The sequence below is a fragment of the Hyperolius riggenbachi genome, chromosome 1 (assembly GCF_040937935.1).
Source record: "Hyperolius riggenbachi isolate aHypRig1 chromosome 1, aHypRig1.pri, whole genome shotgun sequence".
Lineage (NCBI taxonomy): Eukaryota > Metazoa > Chordata > Amphibia > Anura > Hyperoliidae > Hyperolius > Hyperolius riggenbachi.
In genome coordinates this window covers 328,309,932-328,330,896 of record NC_090646.1, presented here as the reverse complement: position 1 = coordinate 328,330,896, position 20,965 = coordinate 328,309,932, and positions in this window count along the sequence as shown.

Sequence of the window (20,965 nt, the reverse complement as noted above, 5' to 3'; positions counted from 1 at the left end):
TGATGAGGAAGGTGTTTCTTTGGAGGAGGAGGAGGCGGCGGCAGAAGAACAACCGCAGCAGGCGTCGCAGGGGGTTGTGCTGCTCGATGTTCCCGTGGTATTGTTCGTGGCTGGCGGGAGGAGGAGGACTTACCTGACATCACTGAGGAAGAGCAAGAGGAGATGGATAGTACGTCTGCATCCAACTTTGTGCAGATAGAATTTTTCATGCTGTCCAGCCTGTTGAGGGACCCCCGTATAAAAAAACTCAAGGGGAATTAGCTGTACTGGGTGGCCATGCTACTAGACCCTCGGTATAGACACAAAGTGGCGGACATGTTACCAACTCACCAGAAGGCAGAAAGGATGCAGCACATGCAAAACAAGCTGGCAACTATGCTTTACAATGCGTTTAAGGGTGATGTCACATCACAACACAATAAAGGTACCACTGCCAGTAATCCCCCTCCCATGTCCACGCAGGCAAGGACAGGACGCTCCAGCGATCTCATGGTGATGTCGGACATGCGTACATTCTTTAGTCCAACGCCTCGACTTAGCGCTTCCGGATCCACCCTCCTCCAACACCTGGACCGGCAGGTAGCTGACTACCTGGCCTTAAGTGTGGATGTAGACACTGTGAGCAGCGATGCACCCTTGACCTACTGGGTGCTTGAGCTGTGGCTAGAGCTGTCCCAATTTGCCATCCAACTTGGCTACCCTGTGCCTGCTGACTGTGATGTAGAGGGTCAAAGTTGACCCTAATGATGTAGTATGGGGGCGGGTCGAACCGCCATAAAGTTCGCGGTTCACCGCTAATGCGAACCACCGAAGTTCGCACGAATAAGTTCGCGGTCGAACTGTTCGGGCTATCTCTAATCCTGTTGAATACTTTTAGCCATTGACCCTGAACAAGCATGCACCAGATCAGGTGTTTCTGACGTTATTGTCAGATCTGACAAGATTAGCTGCATTCTTGTTTCTGGTGTGTTATTGAGACACTACTGGAGCCAAATAGATCATCAGGTCTGCCAGGCAACAGGTATTGCTTAAAAGGAAATAAATATGCCAGCCTCCACATACCTGTTGTAACAGTTGTCCTTTAAGTTTGATTCAGTGTAAAAAGTACCATTTGCCATTTTCACTAAGCAGCTGAATAAAATATATGCCACAGTCACGGAGGGCAACAGACCAAGGCAAGCTTTCTGCAGTTTTGAAAAATCCTGGAAATGTACAGTACTAGATACAGTTTTCCTAGAAGCATATTGTGAAAGTAGCATGGTACGACTATAAATGTCTCTCTCTCTTTACCCTCCCTTTCATGTCTGTAAAGAAAAAAAAAACCTCCTTACTTGATTTAACCCAGCATTTACATTTTTTGTTTCAGGGCAATCCAGAGTTGCAGGTTGATGAAGAAGTTGCAGGTTCCTGATGAAGCTACTGTATGCAATATGCTAGAGCTGCACCTGCCATCTCTAATAAAGGCTCATACACACGCTTGACTAAAGTTGGCTGAGGTGGCCGATAACAACTGTCACAGCCAGTAATCAGGCATGTGTACAGAGGCTCGCAACCCCCAATCCAAAAGTGATCCGCTCGGTGAATCAACTTACCCCCCCTACTGCTATGGCCGATCCCATTGTTTGTGCAACTCCCCTGTCCACCATGTGATGTCATGCACATGCTGCTTCGTCATCCCTCCACCTCCCCACATAGCAACACAGCACAGTATTCTAAAACAATTATAACCCATTGTTTGCTGTTGGTGAGTGGAATATCAGTGCTGTGTAGGGCTCTATAACAGAACTTACTGTTCTGCTTACATTTTAATTATAGACATTTGCAGCAAGCACACGTGTTACACAACCTGTATTCAGTGGACAGTTCAATGCAAAGTTAAGACATGACATTCTTTATTTCTAGCTGCAGTCTTTTCAGCTATGGTAAGGTAGGGTTTCCATTATTTCACAGTCCAGATGGACTGTAAAAAAAACCAAAACACTGAGATCTTTGCATATGGTTAAGGGTATTAATTATGCAGGTACGTTAATAAAACAAAACAGCATCTTCATGGCTATAGTTATTCCACATAATAACAGGCATTTTACACTTTCAATCATGCCATGAAATAGTATCATTAGGATATTGAATTTCATGCTGTTCTCTAATTCATACTACTTCTCAGAGGAATGTTGGAATTAGACCTCCTCCCATGTCTGCACAGCTACTTAGATCACAAGTAAACTTTGGCAAGGGAATAACTTCAGAACATGTAAATCACACTTTACATTGGTTATGTAGATTCTTGCAACTGTTATGCCTCTGCTCTGTACCAGTCTGATGTCAGAATTCAACAGGGGCATTGACCCTCCTCAGTCTGCTTTATGTCATGTTGAGGATTCTATTGATCTTATCAATTTAGATAGGATGCCTGGGAAAGCCTCCTCAGTAACAGTTAAGGCATCTAATTACATTTATGTTTGCTAAAGAATGTTTCTCCTCTGTATGTCAGTGTATATAAGCTGTGTTTTTCAGTTTTGGTCAGGAACCAGTCCGACGAAGGCTTTTTATAAGTCGAAAGCTCACTGTTTATCCATCTCTAAGTTAGCCAATGAATGGTATCATCCTGATTCAAAACTTCTTGCTTCCACTACTGCTGGGTATCACCTCTGTTCTAGAAACAGGGGCTCACTGACTATCATTACACTGTGTCACTGTGTACAATCTGAGCTAGGCCCTGTGGACACATATTTACTATATACTGTATGTTCTCTTTATAATTATAATTTATTATATTTATTAAGCGCCAACACATTACACAGGGCTGCACAATAGATACATGGGTTAACATACAATGTAGGGCATATAAGGAGCTCACAACAAAACAAGATCGTGCAAATGTTTTTGATAGAGATGGCTTGAACCTACGATTTTAGGTTCGCGAACCTCGAACGCGAACGTGCACAAAAGTTCATGTTCGCACAAACTTTGCAAACCTCAATAGACTTCAATGGGCAGACGAATTTTCAAAACTACAAACACTAATTTTGGCCACAAAAGTGATAGAAAAGATGTTTCAAGGGGTCTAACACCTGGAGGGGGGCATGGCGGAGTGGGATACACGCCAAACGTCCCAGGAAAAATTACAGATTTGATGCACAGCAGGGTTTTAAAGAGACACTGAAGCGAAAAAAAAACTATGATATTATGATTTGTATGTGTAGTACAGCTAAGAAATAAAACATTAAGATCAGATACATCACTCTAATTGTTTCCAGTACAGGAAGAGTTGAGAAACTCCAGTTGTTATCTCTATGCAAACAAGCCATTAAGCTCTCCGACTAAGTTAGTCGTGGAGAGGGCTGTTATCTGACTTTTATTATCTCAACTGTTCCTGGACTATTTACTTTTCCTCTGCCAGAGGAGAGTTCATTAGTTCACAGACTGCTCTGAAAGAAAAATTTTGAGTGCAGAGTGTTGTGTAATCTGCTCATATTATAGAATGATGAAATGTTAGAAAAAACACTATATACCTGAAAATAAAAATATGAGAATATTTTCTTTGCTGCTAATCTTCTAGTAATTATTCATAGTACACAGCCAATTCATTATATCATATATTTTTTTTCGCTTCAGTGTATCTTTAAGGGCAGACATCACATTGCATTTCTAAATTGGAGGCCTAAAGTGCTTTAAAACATCTTGCTTGTGTATACATCAATCAGGTAGTGTAATTAGTGTACTGCTTCACACTGACAGACCAAACTCACGATGGCCGTGCTGGACTGGTGCGCATCATGGCGAGAGTGCAGGCGATGGCGGTTTTCAAGCCCATATGGTCGGGCTGAGGTAGCTCAATGACAGATCAACCAGTGGCTGAGTGTCCAGCTGATCAAATTTGGTTTGTCCACAATGAAGCAACGACCTTATTATCTTGGGTCAGGTGTGCCCCCAACACACTCATGTAGCCGGTCATTGCTTCATTGTGATACGCAAGCCCCTTCAACGTGGCAAGGTAACGATCATGAAGGGGAATTGACACATGTACATGCCTTTTGTTTTGTTGTTGCAGCCGCAGTGCAGCCAGAAAAATTAGGCAGGCATGTACACGCACCAGAAAAATTATTATAGCGGCCCCTGCTAGCAGGAATCCACCTCCTGGAGTCCTGGACCCTGTTGGTGGTGGACTGGTGGTGCAGAAGGCAGTCAAGCGGCCTTCAGGCATAGATGCTGTGTGGGGAGCGACTTAGTCTTGAGGCAGGCAGTCACACGGCGTGCAGGCAGAGATGCTGTGTGTGGGGACTGACTTAGTCTTTGGGCAGGCCTGACCGTGCTTTGCAGACCAAGCATCTGTGGTCAGATGGACCCTTGACCCAACGCTGTGTGCCAGAGATGACACCACTTGCCTTTCAACATCACGGTACAGTTTAGGTATTGCCTTTTTTGAGAAATAATTACGCCCTGGTATCTTCCACTGCGGTGTGTTGCTTTGCTTTTGTGTGCTGCTTTTCCTCAGGTGGTCATACCATTGCAGTTTGTGCTTTTTCATCATGTGCCTTCATAAGACAGTTGTCCCTATGCCGGTCTTGGTCTATCCACGGCTCAATTTTCGGTGGCAAAGAGCACAGATTGCATCACTCTCATTTGAGGCAGACACACAAAAAAAAAATCCACACCGCTAAGCCCTGGGATGATGGCATTTTGGTGATGGCTGCCGACTGAGTGTTAAGTGGGGTGCCAGAATCAGAGCAGGAGGAGGAAGATATGTCACACTTCTGTGCGGAAGCTGAGGAAGATGATGTGCTCTGTGTTAAATAGTCAACTATGTCCTGACAATATTGGGGGTTAATGGCACGTGCCTTCTTCTGAACACTGTACTTTGGTCGAGGGCCGCACAAAATCACGACAGCACGACTTTGAACAGACCTGCCGGGTGGCATGCCTCTGGCTCTGCCTCTGCCTGTTGCTTTGACCATATTGGGGGGGGGGATGAAGTGAAAGGTATGCACTGACTTGACTAATACAATGTGCAGTCACACAGGTGCAGTGAAAGGTATGCAGTGACTGCTGGTATAACAATGTGCAGTCACACAGGTGCAGTGAAAGGTTTGCCTGCTTGAGGCTTACAATCTCAAGTGTGGGGGATGAGAAAATAGGTGTACAGCAGTGGTGCTCGAATGTACCCAAATTCGATTTGAGTACATTCGAATTTAGGTCCGGGTCAAATTCGGGTTCGGCCGTGATCACGACCAGTAGAATTTGATTCGAATTCGAAACGGGATCTGTAATTAAATTCGGGTATTACCACGAATTCGTGATCACGAATTTGGATGGGCTTAAAGCTATTTTTTTAAAGGGAAATCACAATTAAATAAGTGTAATTTAATAAAAAATGATGGAAAACCTTCTTCTTCTCCTTCTCCTCCTTCTCCTTCTCCTCCTTCTTCTCCTTCTTATTCTTCTCCTTCTCCTTCTTCTTCTTCTTTTTTTTGTGTTCATATTCTTCCTCTTGTACCCAACTTAATCTTTTTTCCCTTACAGAACACAACTGTTGTAAAATATGTTCTTCAACAGCATAGCTAAATTTGTAGCGTAATAATAGCTAGTGGCGCATGGCAGCAGCGCATAATTCTGCAGACCCTGGTGGTGGGAACACAGAAAGCAGGAGGTTAAATGTGGCAGCAGGAGGAGGAGTGACCTGTGGCAGCAGGCAATGTAACAGGCCATGGTACCTAGCATTGGTACCACGGCTGTAATAATAAACACAGCAGGAGGTTCCGGACAGCAGTCGTGAAGCCCACATTGTGTCCAAAACACAACTGGAACAGCACAGTTTTCAACCCAGACACCTCAGAATAATTTTTTTTTTTACAAAAAAATGTAGCTATTGTAGTGGCGTAATAGCTATTGGAGCATGGCAGCAGCACATAATTCTGTGGACCCTGGCGGTGGGAACACAGACAGCAGGAGGTTAAATACAGCAGGAGGAGGAGGAGGAGTGACGTGTGGCAGCAGGCAGTGTAACGGACCATGGTCCCTAGCGTTGGTACCACGGCTGTAATAAACACCATACAGCAGGCGGTTCCGGACAGCAGATGAGTAAAAGAAAGATGAAATTATAAACGCAAAGAAAGGCACATACCCATGTTTATGTTGTAATTGCTGTGGGGCCAATTATAAAGGGCAGCAGTGTCTCTCATCCTTCTACTGGAGCGAGCATACCTATTAGGGGCAGGTTTTCCTGCTTGAGCCAATACGTTGTGTACGGACTCAAGTGCCCCTGTGGGTTTGTATATATTGGAAAGACAGAAAGACCTGTGAAGGAACGAATACAGGAGCATAAAAGGGCAGTTACGAATTTTGCATTGGGCAAAAAAGAATATGAGACGTCTGTATCTAGGCACTTCCTGCAATCTCGACATAGAGCCAGCCAATTGCGGTGGTTTGTGATGGAGGATGTGCCTAAACTTCAAAGAGTAGGGGACAGAAAGAAGTTGCTGCTTCAGTGTGAGGCCAAATGGATTAACAATAACAATAACAATAATATTTATATAGCGCTTTTCTCCCTGGGGACTCAAAGCGCTGTGACCCTGCATTATGCAGTCTCAAAGGCTAGGGAAAAGAGGTGAGTTTTTAGCCTTTTTTTAAAGCTGTCCAGAGAAGGAGCCTCTCGTACTGATTGTGGAAGTGAGTTCCATAGAGTAGGGGCTGCATAGGAAAAGGCCCGAGCACCAAATGTTAAGTGTATCCTGGGAATAACCAGCTTCATCTTGTTGGCAGAGCGGAGGGTGCGTGGAGGGGCATAAAGTTCCAATAGATCCGCTATGTATTTGGGTCCCATGTGGTGTAGAGCCTTGAATGTCAGCAGGCAGATCTTAAAATTGATTCTCCATTTTACTAGCAACCAGTGAAGAGTTTGCAGTACTGGGGTGATGTGTGAGCTGCGGGGGGCATTGGCTAGGAGTCTGGCTGCAGCATTCTGTACTAGCTGTAAGGGGCGCAGAACCTTATCTGTAGATCCGATTAACAGGGCGTTGCAGTAGTCTAGGCGGGAGGATACAAATGCGTGAACCAGGGCAGGTAGGTCTTCAGCTGGGATAAGGTGTTTTATTTTAGAACATTTAATTGTGTAAGCCCTAATGGTTTAAATGAAAACTTGAGCTTGAAATGTTTCTTGTGATTTGTTTTCTCTCCTAGGGTGAAACGGACTGTACAGAGTGTCTAAAACAGGACCTTATCAAGAATGATATTGTAAAGACCACAAAAATTATGTTTATACATGTGTATTAAGTGTTAAACAAGTATATATTGGGATATGCTTAGGTGACCTATTCCTCAAGTATTTTTTGGGGTAGACACCTTGTGGTGTAGTTCCCCATTTGGATATATTCATTTATATGTATGGTGTGATGGTCATGTGACTTGTTTTGGTCTCATGACTTCCTGTGGGATGGTATAAAGGTGTTACAGGTGATGGGTGTGGCACACCTGAGGAAGGGCTACGCCCGAAACATGTTGTGTGTGTGCCTCTGCATGCTCTAATACAGTTCTATTACTGAAGCCATCTGTGTGCCGTCTCCAGTTTTGTGCATCCGTGGTCTCAGCACCCTGGAACTAGTCTGGAGTATAACACAAATGATAATACAGTTTTCTAGTCTGGGTGTGAGGTCCTTGGTCTCTACACCCTGGAACTAGCTTAAGCAGAAACAGAATAACAGTTCAAGTAATCTGGCTCAGTGTGAATTCCCAGGTCCACCTGGTTCAAACACACTGTTGGATCTGACTAAGGTCTGAGTGCTTCCACGTAGTGTTCGCAACGGCAGACAACTTGCAACTGGCCAGCAGTAACTATATATGGAGTAGTGCTCTCCAGCACCACCCCTAATTGATCAACCAATAGTATCCTGCTCTGGAGTCAGCTGTTCGGCATGATCAGCTGACTCTCTCTGCCCAGTGTAAGAATTCTGCCTCTCCTAAGCCTGTGTGCACTAACAGACTCAGTCACACCAGACACATGCTACCGCGTGCAAACCGCCACGCTGGACGCGGAACCAGCCGCCTTACTGTTGTTGCATGCGGCGGCTTTCCGCGTTCTGCCCTGCTACCAGACACACGCTTCCGCGTGTAAACCACCGCATTGGACGCAGAATCAGCCGCCTCCTCAGTAGCACACGCGGCGGCTTTTCCGCGTTCTCTCACAAGCAGCAGGAGGAAGAGTGACGTGTGGCAGCAGGCAATGTAGTAGGCTGTGGCACTCAGCGTTGGTACCACGGCTGTAGTAAACACCATACAGCAGAAGGTTCCAGACAGCAGTCGTGAAGCCCACATTGTGTCCAATACACAACTGGGACAGCACGGTTTTCAACACAGACACCTCAGAATATTTTTTTTTTACACAAGAACAGAAATAGTAGCTATGTTGAGGGTGTGTTAAATAGCTAGTGGCAACAGCGCATAACGGAGTGGACCCTGGTGGTGGGGGTGGGAACACAGACAGGAGATCTAATGCAGCAGCAGAAGGACATACATGGCAGCAGGCAGCCTAGGCCATGGCACCTAGCGGTGGTACCACAGCACCTAAAGAAAAACCAGGCCAAATGTGCAGGGGACTGAAGGTTGATGTTGTTAAAAAATAATTCCCAGGCACCTAATGTCCTCCTGTCGCCTACAACAGGTGCCTGGAACGTGCCTTTAATCCAGGCCTGGTTAATCTTGAGGAATGTGAGTCTGTCCATGGACTCTGTGGACAGACGAGAGCGCTGCTCTGTAACCACGCCACCGGCCACACTATATCACCTCTCTGACAGCACGCTGGAAGGGGGGCAAGACAGGACTTCCAGGGTGTACTGTGCCAGCTTACTCCACATCTGCAAGCGCTCGACCCAGTACTCCAAGGGGTCCACAGGCTCCTCGCCGCCGGTGTCAAGCCCACTGAAGGACCCCATGTAGTCATCCACCATCCGGTCAGGCGCTGCCTGTGACTTTGAGAGGACGATGCTGCTGCACGCACCTCCTCTCTCGGCTGCTCTACCGTCAGGTAGAGTGCCTTTGTCAAAGACAGCAGGTCTCCTGGGCGCCTGCTGCTGCTGCAGGCACCGGCTGCTGTGCTAGCTGGACAGGGACAGGGAGGTGGAAGGCTGGGGAAGGCTTCCTCCAATCGCTGAACAAGGATCTCCTGCAACTCCCTTGTTCACTGCTCACGGTCTCCTGCTGGCAGGAACTAAGCCACCTTCCCCCTCAGCCGTGGGTCCAGGATCATGCTGATGCAGGCGTCCTCCCTCGCTTGCATCTGCTTAACCCTGGGGTCTGTGCACAGGCACTGCAGCATGTGACCTGCCATGGTGAACAGGGCGGTCCGTCCAACAGAGACATCAGGATAAGTGGCCTCAAGTTTGTTGTCCTCCTCCTCCTCTGGCCCCTGAGCCTCTTCCTCCTCTCTCCACCCTCTCACCACTGCTGCTGCGCTCCGCTGTTCCCCCTCAACAGCAACATCCAGCACCTCCAACTCCTCCTCCAACAACTCAAATTCCAGCGCAGAAGTGGACTGCGCAGGCGACTGCTGTTCCAGCTAGTTCAGGGCCTCCTCTCCCACATCCATCAAATCACACAGTGCCCTGTCCAGCAGACACACAAAGGGCACCCACTAGCAGAGGGATGCCCATTCCTCGCTCACCAGGTTGGTTCCCTGCAGGAAGGGAGCCAACACCAAGCGGACCTGCTGCATCTGCCCCCACTGTGCGTTGGAGATGAGCTGAAGTTTGGTGGTGCCAGCGACAGTAGCCTCAATGATGTAGTGGTGGACAGCCCTTCTCTGCTCAACCAGCCGCTCCAACATCACCAGGGTGGAATTCCAGCGAGTAGCCACATCAATCACTAGCCGGTGTCGTGGCAGGCCCTCGCACTGCTGAATGTCGACCAGGTTTGCTGTGGCAGCGGCTGAGCGGCGGAAACTGCGAACAATTTTCCGAGCCGCTTCCAACAGATCCTCCATCCCCTGGTAGGTGCGCAGGAACTTCTGCACCACCAGGTTCAGGACATGGGCCAAGCAGGGGACGTGGGTCAAGTGTCCCCTGCTGATGGCAGCCAGCAGATTTGCCGCATTGTCGGACACCGCCAATCCGACTCTGAGGCCTCTTGGGGTCAGCCACGTCTTCTCCTGCTCGCTCAGGTAGTGGAGCACGTTGGCTGCCATCAAACTGTTCTTCCCCAGGCTTCTCATCTCCAGCAGCGCTTGGCAGTGGCGGGCCTTTACGTTGCTGTTGATGCGGGGTCGCTTGGCACCGGGAGATGCTGCTTCTCCCCTGACCCCGCGTAGTGGCACCACGTAGTGGACAACTGGTGCTGTTGCTGCTGCTGATGCACCCGAGGATGGACCTGCTGCTTCCTTGCTGGCGCATTCCACCAGGCAGACCCAGTGAGCCCTGAAGGACAGGTAGCGGTCTGTCCCAGAACGGCTGCTCCATGAGTCCATGGTTATGTGGATCTGCTCACTCATGGCGTGATCGAGTGAGTGGCCAACTTTCGCCATAGCAAAACGGTGCAGTGCTGGGATCACCGTGCGGGAGAAGTAGTGGCGCCTGAGGATTTGCCACTCCGGGATCCCATACTGTAGGAGCATTGGCATGTCACTCCCCTCCTGCACAAAGGAGTATGGCGGGAGCTGAGAGCACATGGCCTGGGCAGGCAACCCGCTCAGCACCCAGATGCACCTGTTGGTGGCAGGCAGAACCTTGGTCACATCGGGAAAGGACTTGTTGAGCAGAGTCTGCCGGCGTTTGCCTTCACGGGAGGATGAGGAGGCCACTGTGGAGGGAGCAGATGAGGCCACTGAGGACTGGCTACCCAGGGGGGGGGGGGGGGAGCAGTGAATTTCTGCGCTCCTGCTGCTGATGCTGGATGAGCAGGAGGGTGGGATGCTGCTGCTGCTGAAGTCTGTGCAGTGGCTTTCTGGCTCTGACCACTGCCTGTGCCACTGTCCTTCAGCTTCAGAAAGTCACTGTAGTCCTCAAAATGTTTGCTCTCCAAGTGGGTCTGCAGGCACGAGGTACCCAACTTGTTGAGATCGCGACCTCTGCTCAGGTGGGCACCACAACTGTGGCAAATGGCACGGGTCTTGTCATCTTCGCACACTGTGAAGTACCACCAGACTGGGGATTTCAACTTGCCCTTCCCGCTTGAGGGCTGAGAGCTTTTTTGGCTTTGGAGGGCTTTTTTTTTTGGAGGAGCCTTGGTGCAGTGGTGGTGGTAGTGGCTGAAGCAGCAGGCTGTGGCTCCTGCTTTCCACGCCCTGTGCTGGCAGCCATGCTGCTGCCACGCTTCTGTGCCAGAGATGCCTCCTCCTCCTCAGATGACGTGCTGCCTTCACCCAACTGTGCTGGTGGTGGCACATAAGGACGATCCAGCACCTCATCATTATCATACCCAAACATCTCCTCTGAGACCTCAACCAACTCCTCTGCCCCAACATCCCCTGCATCAGGCCCCTCCTCCTCCTCCTGAAATTCCACTTGTTGTGCGCCGCCAACAACAACCTCCTCCACCTCAAACTCCTCCTCCTTGCATTCCACCAACATCTCCTCCTCAAACTGGGCAACCACATCCCTCAAAATGCTTGCGGTCCCTGGGGTGAAGAGCGAGGGCAGTGAGGGCAGGCTGGTCGCTGGGGTCGACGTGACCTCAAGCAGTGGTGGAGGGTGGCTGCTGCTGCGGACCGGAGTGCTGATGGTGGCACTGGTGTCGCTGGTGCTGGAGGTCTGGCTGGAAACGGTGGCTTGCTACTCCGCCATCATTTCCACCACAGCCTGTGCCTGACACTCCGCAATGGGCCGGGGATGAAGACCCAAGGCAAAGATGGGCACAACACGCTGCTGCTGCGCCTCTGCTCCCTCCTCCACAACTCTATGGTCAGTGGCTGGTGGCGGACCAGTCACAGACCTACCGGCAGTGGATGCGGCAATGGCGCTGCCTCTCCTGGTGGTGCCTCTACTTCTGCCAGTCATCGTACAATTATACAAATACAATAAGAAAAACAAAATAATATATATGTGGAAAGGGTGAGAAAGGGTGTAAACTTTAATAAAGAGTCTGGGTTGGTGGATGAGTGACCAAAAAAAAGAAAGTTTTTTTTTTTTTAAATACTAGTGGACAGTACTAGTAGTGTAGTCTACAGTAGTCGATAACTAACTCATGTGAACGACATTGACAATCAAAGTCTGTCACACACGGACGCAATCAATAGGGTCAGGCAGAGATGACAGGTGACAGGCAGTCACAGATCACAACAGATGCTGCCCTCTGTAAAGTAACTAACACAGTACTGAAGCTAATAAACTCAACAACTAACAACAGTAGAAATTAAGTAAAATAGTACGTAGGTAAATAACAACTAACTATAATCCCTAGTAGTAGTAGTGTAGTAGACTAGTAGTCGATACTAACTCATGTGACCGAGAGTGACAATCAAAGTCTGTCACACACGAATGCAATCAATAGGGTCAGGCAGAGATGACAGGCAGTCACAGATCACAACAGATGCTGCCCTCTGTAAAGTAACTAACACAGTACTGAAGCTATTATAAAAACGCACAGACTAACAACAGTAGAAATTAAGTAAACTAGTACGTAGGTAAATAACAACTAACTATAATCCCTAGTAGTAGTAGTATAGTAGTCTAGTAGTCGACACTAACTCGTGTGACCGAGAGTGACAATCAAAGTCTGTCACACACGGACGCAATCAATAGGGTCAGGCAGAGATGACAGGCAGTCACAGATCACAACAGATGCTGCCCTCTGTAAAGTAACTAACACAGTACTGAAGCTAATAAACTCACAGAATAACAGTAGAAATTAAGTTAACTAGTACACAACGAACTATAATACCTAACCTACCTAAGCTAGTAGTAGGCTAAGGCTACCTAGGCTAGCAGGCCTAGCCTGCACACAGACCTAACACTAGCCTAGCACAGTATACAGTATACACTACACTAGCTGGCTGAACTATAACAATCAAATCACTAGCTATCTATAAAACAATATAATATATGTGTAGAGAATGTGTATAGGAGGTAAAACACTTGGTTTTAACAATGAAAAGCACTTGCTCAGACCAATAGCAGCACTGGAGATGCTCTCTCAGTACCGCTCAGTCACACAGCAAGGACGGGTTCCGCAACATGGCCGCCGCCTTATATAGAGGAGGGGAGGGCCAGGCTCCCCTCCTCTGATTGGTTGCTAGGGCTTCGGCTGGGGGCCTTCTGATTGGCCCAATGATGTCATCCCCTGGATACCGAAGCCGAATTCGTGATCACGGGTTAACACCCGTGATCACGGCTGAATTCGAGAGGCACTATTCGGGTAAATTCGACTTCGAATTCGGGAGCAGAATCGCTATTCGAATTCGCAAATTTGGAGAGCAACAGAACATATTAACCATTATCGTGTGGTTTGGATGATCTGTGCTGCGGGGACTCTTCAGCCCGCAGCACAGATCAGATAGCAGGCAGGGCGATCAGACTTCCCCCCTTTTTTCCCCACTAGGGGGATGTCCTGCTGGGGGGGTCTGATCGCCGCCGCGCTGCCTCCTTCCCTCCCTCCCCTCTTCATTATGGGCTGCGCAGGACGGAAATCTGTACGCAGAATCCTGAAGTGGTTAAGGTTATGATGCAGGGGGATAGGCAGAATGAAAAGGTGAGTCTTGAAGGCTCGTTTGAAGGTATTAAAGGTGTGGGAGAGTCTGATGGCTGGTGACAGTGATTTTCAGAGAGTGGGGGCAGCCCTATTGAAGTCCTGCAATCGTGCATGGCAGTGAGATATGTGTGGTGCGACCAGGCGCAGGTCGTTGGAGGGGCAGGGCAGTATGTGTCTGTGGACAAGATCGGAGATGTAGGTCGGGCAGGTCCTGTGAACCGATCTGTAGGCCAAGCACAGAATTTTGAAGTTGATCCAGAAGCGGATGGTGAAGGGAAGGTGAAGGGAGAGGCTCTGCAATGAGAGGGGTTATTTAGTGTGACTGCTGCATTCAATAGTGATTGAAAGAGGGCAATACGATTTGAGGGGAGGCCTGACAAAAGGGAACTGCAATAGTCAAGGCAGGAGATGACAAGGGCTTGAATGGGGAATTTACCGGTGTTAGGGGACAGGTAGGAGCTGATCTGGAGATGTTGCAGGGGTGCAGGCAGGGGTGCCTCTAGCCATTTTGTCACTTCAGGCGAGAAAGCCCCCCCCCCCCCCCCCCCGAGAAATTAATCGGAATGCAGCATAGTTTCACCAGAACATAACCGTAATGCAGAAGTGTTTCACCAGAAGATAATCGTAATGCGGCAGCATTTCATCAGAAAATAGTCCTAATTCAGAATCGTTTCACTAGAAAATAATCGTAATGCAGAAGCATTTCACCGGAAAATAATCGTAAGGCGGCAGTGTTCACTTATTGCAGCAGCATTTCAACTAAAAATAATCGTAAGGCGGCAGTGTTTCGTCAGAAAATAATTGTACTGCAGCAGTGTTTCACCAGAAAATAATCTTAATGGGGCAGCATTTCACCAGAAAATAATCGTAATGCGGAATTGTTTCACCAGAAAATAATCGTAATGCAAAATTGTTTCAGCAGAAAAGAAGTGTAATGGGGAAGCGTTATGTCAAAAAATAATCATAATGCGGAAGCGTTTCACCAGAAAATAATCGTAATGCGTAATCGTTTCAGCAGAAAATAATGATAATGGGGAAGTGTCATGTCAGAAAATAATCGTAATGCGGAAGCGTTTACCAGAAAATACACGTAATGCGGGCAGAGGGAAAGAGAAGAGGGGGAGAGGCAGCATAAGATGGAAGAGAGTGCAGAGGAACAGAGAGGAGAGAGACAGCATAAGATGGAACAGGGGAGCAGAGGAACAGAGAGGAGGGAGAGACAGCAGAAGATGGATGAGAGGGGCAGAGGAACGGAGAGGGGAGAGACAGCAGAAGATGGAAGAGGGGAGCAGAGGAACAGAGAGGGGGAAGGGAGTGGTAGCAGAAGATGGAAGAGGGGGGCAGAGGAACAGAGAGGGGGGAGGGAGAGACAGCAGAAGATGGAAGAGGGGAGCAGAGGAACAGAGAGCGGGGAGGGAGAGGCAGCATAAGATGGAAGAGGGGGGCAGAGGAACAGAGAGGGGGGAGGGAGAGGCAGCAGAAGATGGAAGAGAGGGACAGAGGAACAGAGAGAGGGGGAGGGAGAGACAGCAGAAGATGGAAGAGGGGGGCAGAGGAACAGAGAGGGGGAGGGAGAGACAGCAGAAGATGGAAGAGGGTGTGCAGAGGAACAGAGAGGCGAGAGACAGCAGAAGATGTAAGAGGGGAGAGACAGCACTAAAGCACAGGTTTACAGCTTTAGCAGCCTACAGCCTAACCAGCTTTCAAAGAAAACTATAGAATCAAAAGAGCAGGGCACATTCTAGCAGTTATAACAGTAACGGGAGTCTGCACTCTGCACACAGGACAGGAAGTGTTCTCAGCATACCTTCTCTTCTGCCTGTGCATGATGCATCTTATTATCTCTGGAGCAGAAACTTCCTGGCTCCCGGGCTGTGTTGCTGTCTTGTGCGGGGGCGGGGCTCCAACACAGACACATCACATTCTTCTCTCTGTGACTGCATCTGCCCCCTGTGTCTGTGTGCACTGCAGCCAGTGACACGGAGGTCAGACTATCGGAGGCATTAGCTGGCTGGCTGCTGGCTCCTGGGTTGACTGGCGGGGGGGCGGAGTTAAAGGCTGGGCCACACGAGGTAAACACTTTACCCGTGTGGCTACTGAGAAGAAGGGGAGCGGCTTTAAAGGAGGAGCCTGGCGGAGAAGAGCAGTATTGATTGCTCTATTGGCTGGGGAAGGAGGGGGCGTCTATGGAGGTGGAGGCACTGCTGAGCACATGGAGGTAGCGTGCCGAGCACCGGGGACTGAGTTAGGTTCGGGAGGTTATATTATTGAAAGAAAACAAAACACCATGGTCACGGAAGCAGCAGCGGGAGAATGCGCCTCATCACTTCATGTCGCCTCAGGCAACCGCCTGTACTTGCCTGGTGGGTGAGGCGCCCCTGGGTGCAGGATCGAGTAATACTTTGAATATGACGCTCCGGGCAGTGTGTGTGCAGCTTGGGGCCGCGCATGCGTAGTAGCGACAGACTTGTGGTGACAGGCCAGCTTTGCGAGGCTCACCGCTGCTGGCTGGAGGCGATCAGGAGGACGTTGTGTGCTCACTATGCGTCCAGGGGCTGGAATAAGCCCCAGGTAAGATAAAATCGTTTTTTTTTTGTTTCACTTACATTTTCCTTTAACAATCATGAAAAGTCTAGTGGGACAGTAAAAGATGACAATCATTTGCAGAATCATTCTTTTTCAGCTGTTAAGCTTTCTATGGAAATACATTGTACACTGTATTTGAATAAACAAAACAGTTTGTCTCATCGAGGCTTCATTTTCCTGTACAGTATAAAGCTCAGGTATTGTGAATAACCTCGTTCTTGTCACCATTTTCATTAATGGTTAAATCATTATAGAATATGTGTACTACCTAGGTTCTTAACATGGGGTACCCGTACCCCAGGGGATATTTCTGATGGGTCTAGGGGGCACTTGGCCTTGATGTATTTAATTAAGTTTAATACATTTATAGTTTCAGAAAATAATAAATCCTATATAAACAACAGCCAAACTAGTATTTCAACTAATTAAAAACAATAGCAAATGTGTGGAAGTGGTTTAGAAATGATTAACATGTACTACTGTACTACTACATGTACTACTTATACTGTACAGTATAAAGACTCTGTGCGAAACCTTGGGGTGATCCTGGATGGAAATCTAAAACTCAAACAGCAGATATCAGCTGTCGTCAAGTCTTCCTTCTTCCATCTAAGAAATATAGCGAAAATCAAACACCTTATCCCAGCTGAAGAACTACCTGCCCTGGTTCATGCATTTGTATCCTCCCGCCTAGACTACTGCAACGCCCTGTTCATCGGATCTACAGAAAAGGTTCTGCGCCCCTTACAGCTAGTACAGAATGCTGCAGCCAGACTCCTAGCCAATGCCCCCCGCAGCTCACACATCACCCCAGTACTGCAAACTCTTCACTGGTTGCCAGTAAAATGTAGAATCAATTTTAAGATCTGCCTGCTGACATTCAAGGCTCTACACCACATGGCACCCAAATACATAGTGGATCTATTGGAACTTTATGCCCCTCCACGCACCCTCCGCTCTGCCAACAAGATGAAGCTGATTATTCCCAGGATACACTTAACATTTGGTGCTCGGGCCTTTTCCTACGCAGCCCCTACTCTATGGAACTCACTTCCACAATCAGTACGAGAGGCTCCCTCTCTGGACAGCTTTAAAAAAAGGCTAAAACCTCACCTCTTTTCCCTAGCCTTTGAGACTGCATAATGCAGGGTCACAGCGCTTTGAGTCCCCAGGGAGAAAAGCGCTATATAAATATTATTGTTATTGTTACTATTTAGTATCAAAGGGTACTTGAGATGGTCTTTACCATATCAGGGGCTATTTGGCCAGCACAGGCTTTTAAAAGGGGTACATACCCATGAAATGTTGAGAAACGCTGCTCTACTACAAATACACACTTCCAATGTGTGCCCTGCACAGGTAGGTTCCACATATAAGCCAAATCTTAATCATCACTTGTGGATAATGTCCAACTTTTAGATCAAATTTATGGTCTAAAAATGCCAGTGTATAGTGTCCATACTTCTTTATATGTACAGAATTGCAAATGCTAAAATGTTTTTGGTGGATCTTTATAAACTGGGTGAACATGTGTGATGTTTATAAGGCTTCATCCTTAAATGGACCCTGAGCAGTGCCATAAAAATGAAATCTGGACTTACCTGGGGCTTCCTCCAGCCCGCGAGGTCCCCCGGCACCCTTTTACTCCCTTCCATGGTCCTGCTGGTGGCTGAGGTAATCTGGTGACTGTGACTGAAGTCGCGCCTGTGCGCCCATGGCACGTCATCATGTCGATCGATGTAAGCACACTGCGAATGTGCGGTTCAGTCTTTAGAGAATGGCGCATGCACAGGACACCTACGGCGACCGGCGTAAAGGCGTGCTGGGGGCGCACTTGCAAAGTCACCGGATTACTGGACCATGGAATGGAGCAAGAGGATGCCGAGGACCTGATGGGCTACAGGGGGCTGGAGGAAGCCCCAGGTAAGTCCAGATTTCATTCTTATGGCACAGCTCAGGGTCCCTTTAAATTCCATGAAGAACAAAATCATGTACTAAACTACCAATAATGTATTTTTTGTTCTATATTTGCTAATTTGTGTAATTGGAAACTTCTGGATTTGTTGAAATATTAGAATCAGGTTCTACAGGTTTTGTTAGGTCTCTTTTGCTGGATAGCTTATATGGGAACTGAAGGAGTTCATTTTATTTTAGTTAAATATTGTTTTACAAAATGCATGACTAGACTCCCCTCCTGTCTGTATATATTACAACACAATACTTCTTTTACCCTTAACTGTTTTACCAGATCGGTGCTTTAACAATGCCTACATACAGAAAAGATTATCCTAAGGAAATAGGTAATGTATGGACATCTGCTGCTATAGCCAGGTGCAGGGAGGATATTGTCTGGGAAACCTGTGCACTAGTTTAAGGCGGAGCTTGGCCGTTATGAACAACAAGCTGCATCTCTTTCTGTTTGCTTGGTCTCTAAATGATGCACGTTTTGTAACACTCTATTACTGATGATTCCAACCGTAAGAAGCAATTAACTCTGGTAAGTAGAGTGTTTAGTTTTACATATTGTTTTTTTTTCCCTTTATAAGGGACAGCCACAGTAAGGAAAGGATTTGGTAAAAACTAATACCTGTTTTACTTCTTATAGCAGAAATGAAATCTGTGTGATTCTTTTTGAGTACACTAGGTGTTGTGTATTGCTGCACTAGAATTGTCACAATAGAGTGTAGTAGTGCATTATGTTAATACGGGGGCATTAGTGGACCAATTGATATATTTAATAGCACTGTAGAAGTGATTTTACATGCAATTCCGATTTGCGATTTTTAATCGGTACTGCATACTACGTTTTTTCTGCATTTTTCTTCTTGTGTTGATAGCATCCAGGGAAAATCGGAGTTGTAAAATCAGAATTGGCTAATGCTGATGTAATCTAGTAGGTCTATTATGCATACTTACAGATTAGTAATGTTAATGTGGATTTCAAACAAGTTATGCATGGTGTGTGGATTAGGCGATGTTTATCATGACATTGCATTAATATGCATCCACATCAGTCCCTATAAGGAGGCAGTTTTACAGTTTCCAGAGTCATCGATGTTTAAATGTCACACATTATCTAAATATTTTCCATTTTATTATAGAAACCCAATAAAAGTTAAGCTACAGGGGAGAAGAAGCTTCTTTTCCCTGTCCTCAGAGACTGATAACTAAGGGCACAGAGAGAGAAACACTTACAGCTTTCTGCACAATTGTTCTAATGACAGCATCTGCTCAGCCACTTAAAATAAATTATACAAAGTTTTGCAGCAGGGGCGTTCCTAGGGTCCTTGGAGATCGGGGGCACCTGTGGGCACCAGGTGGGGGGGGGGGGGGGGGGGGGGGGCAAAAAATGGGCGTGGTCATGCAGTGAGTGGGTGTGGCCATTTGTGGGGCCAAACGTACATGAACTTAGTAGCGGTGTAAGCTACAGATAACGGGCCTGCCCATCAAAATACTGGATGGAGCCCCCTGTCCTTTATTTAAATCATTTACAATCAGTATAAGCATAGATCAAACATGTATATGCACATACAATTTTACCATCCCTATGTAGTAAGTGAGCCAACAGACAATGAATTTGATGAACAGAGCTAAAATTGGCTAATCAAAATTGTATGTGTGTACCAGGCTTTACAGCTAATACTGTACATACTGAAAGTAGCAGGGATCAGCATACAATACAGCTGTTTTACAATCAGTAAAGGCACAGAGTAACACCTTACACTGTACACACTGGAGGTAGATCAGCACATAGTGCAGGCACTAGAGAACAGCTTATACTGTACATACTGTAGGCAGCAGAGATCAGCACACTGCAGCTAGCGCGCCGAAAAATATGAGGGATACGTTGTGCGGCGTGTGAAAAATAGGTGTGGCCATGGACCAGAATGTGGGTGTGGTCATGGGTGGAGACAAATTTACCTGAACTTAGCAATGGTGGGACATTAGATTAGGACAGTGGTGGCAAACTTTTTGGAGGCTGAGTGCCCAAACTGCAACCCACAAGTCACTTATCTATCGCAAAGTGGCAACAGCAATTTAAACTAAATACTGTACAAATGTTTTAACCACTTCCCGACCACCTAACGCACAGAGGCGGCCGGGAAGTGGACCCCGCAAGGACCGCCGTATAGACAAATGGCGGCGGTCCTTGTAGGGGCATGGGCGGAGCGATCGCGTCATCCGTGACGCGATCCTCCGCCTCCGCCTGACGCCGCTCACCCGCCGCAACATCCCGCCGGCCATACGGAAGCGCCGGCGGGATGTAAAACCGACGATCGCCGCATACAAAGTGTATAATACACTTTGTAATGTTTACAAAGTGTATTATACAGGCTGCCTCCTGCCCTGGTGGTCCCAGTGTCCGAGGGACCACCAGGGCAGGCTGCAGCCACCCTAGTCTGCACCAAGCACACTGATTTTACCCCCCCTGCCCCCTGATCACCCACGGCACCCCTCAGGACCCCCCCCTGCCCACCCCCCAGACCCCTGTTTGCACCCAATCACCCCCCTAATCACCCATCAATCACTCCCTGTCACTATCTGTCAATGCTATTTTTTTATCCCCCCCCCTGCCCCCTGCCCCCTCCTGATCACCCCCCCACCCCTCAGATTCTCCCCAGACCCCCCCCCCAGACCACCACCCCCTGTGTACTGTATGCATCTATCCCCCTGATCACCTGTCAGACACTCTCAATCACCTCCTGTCACC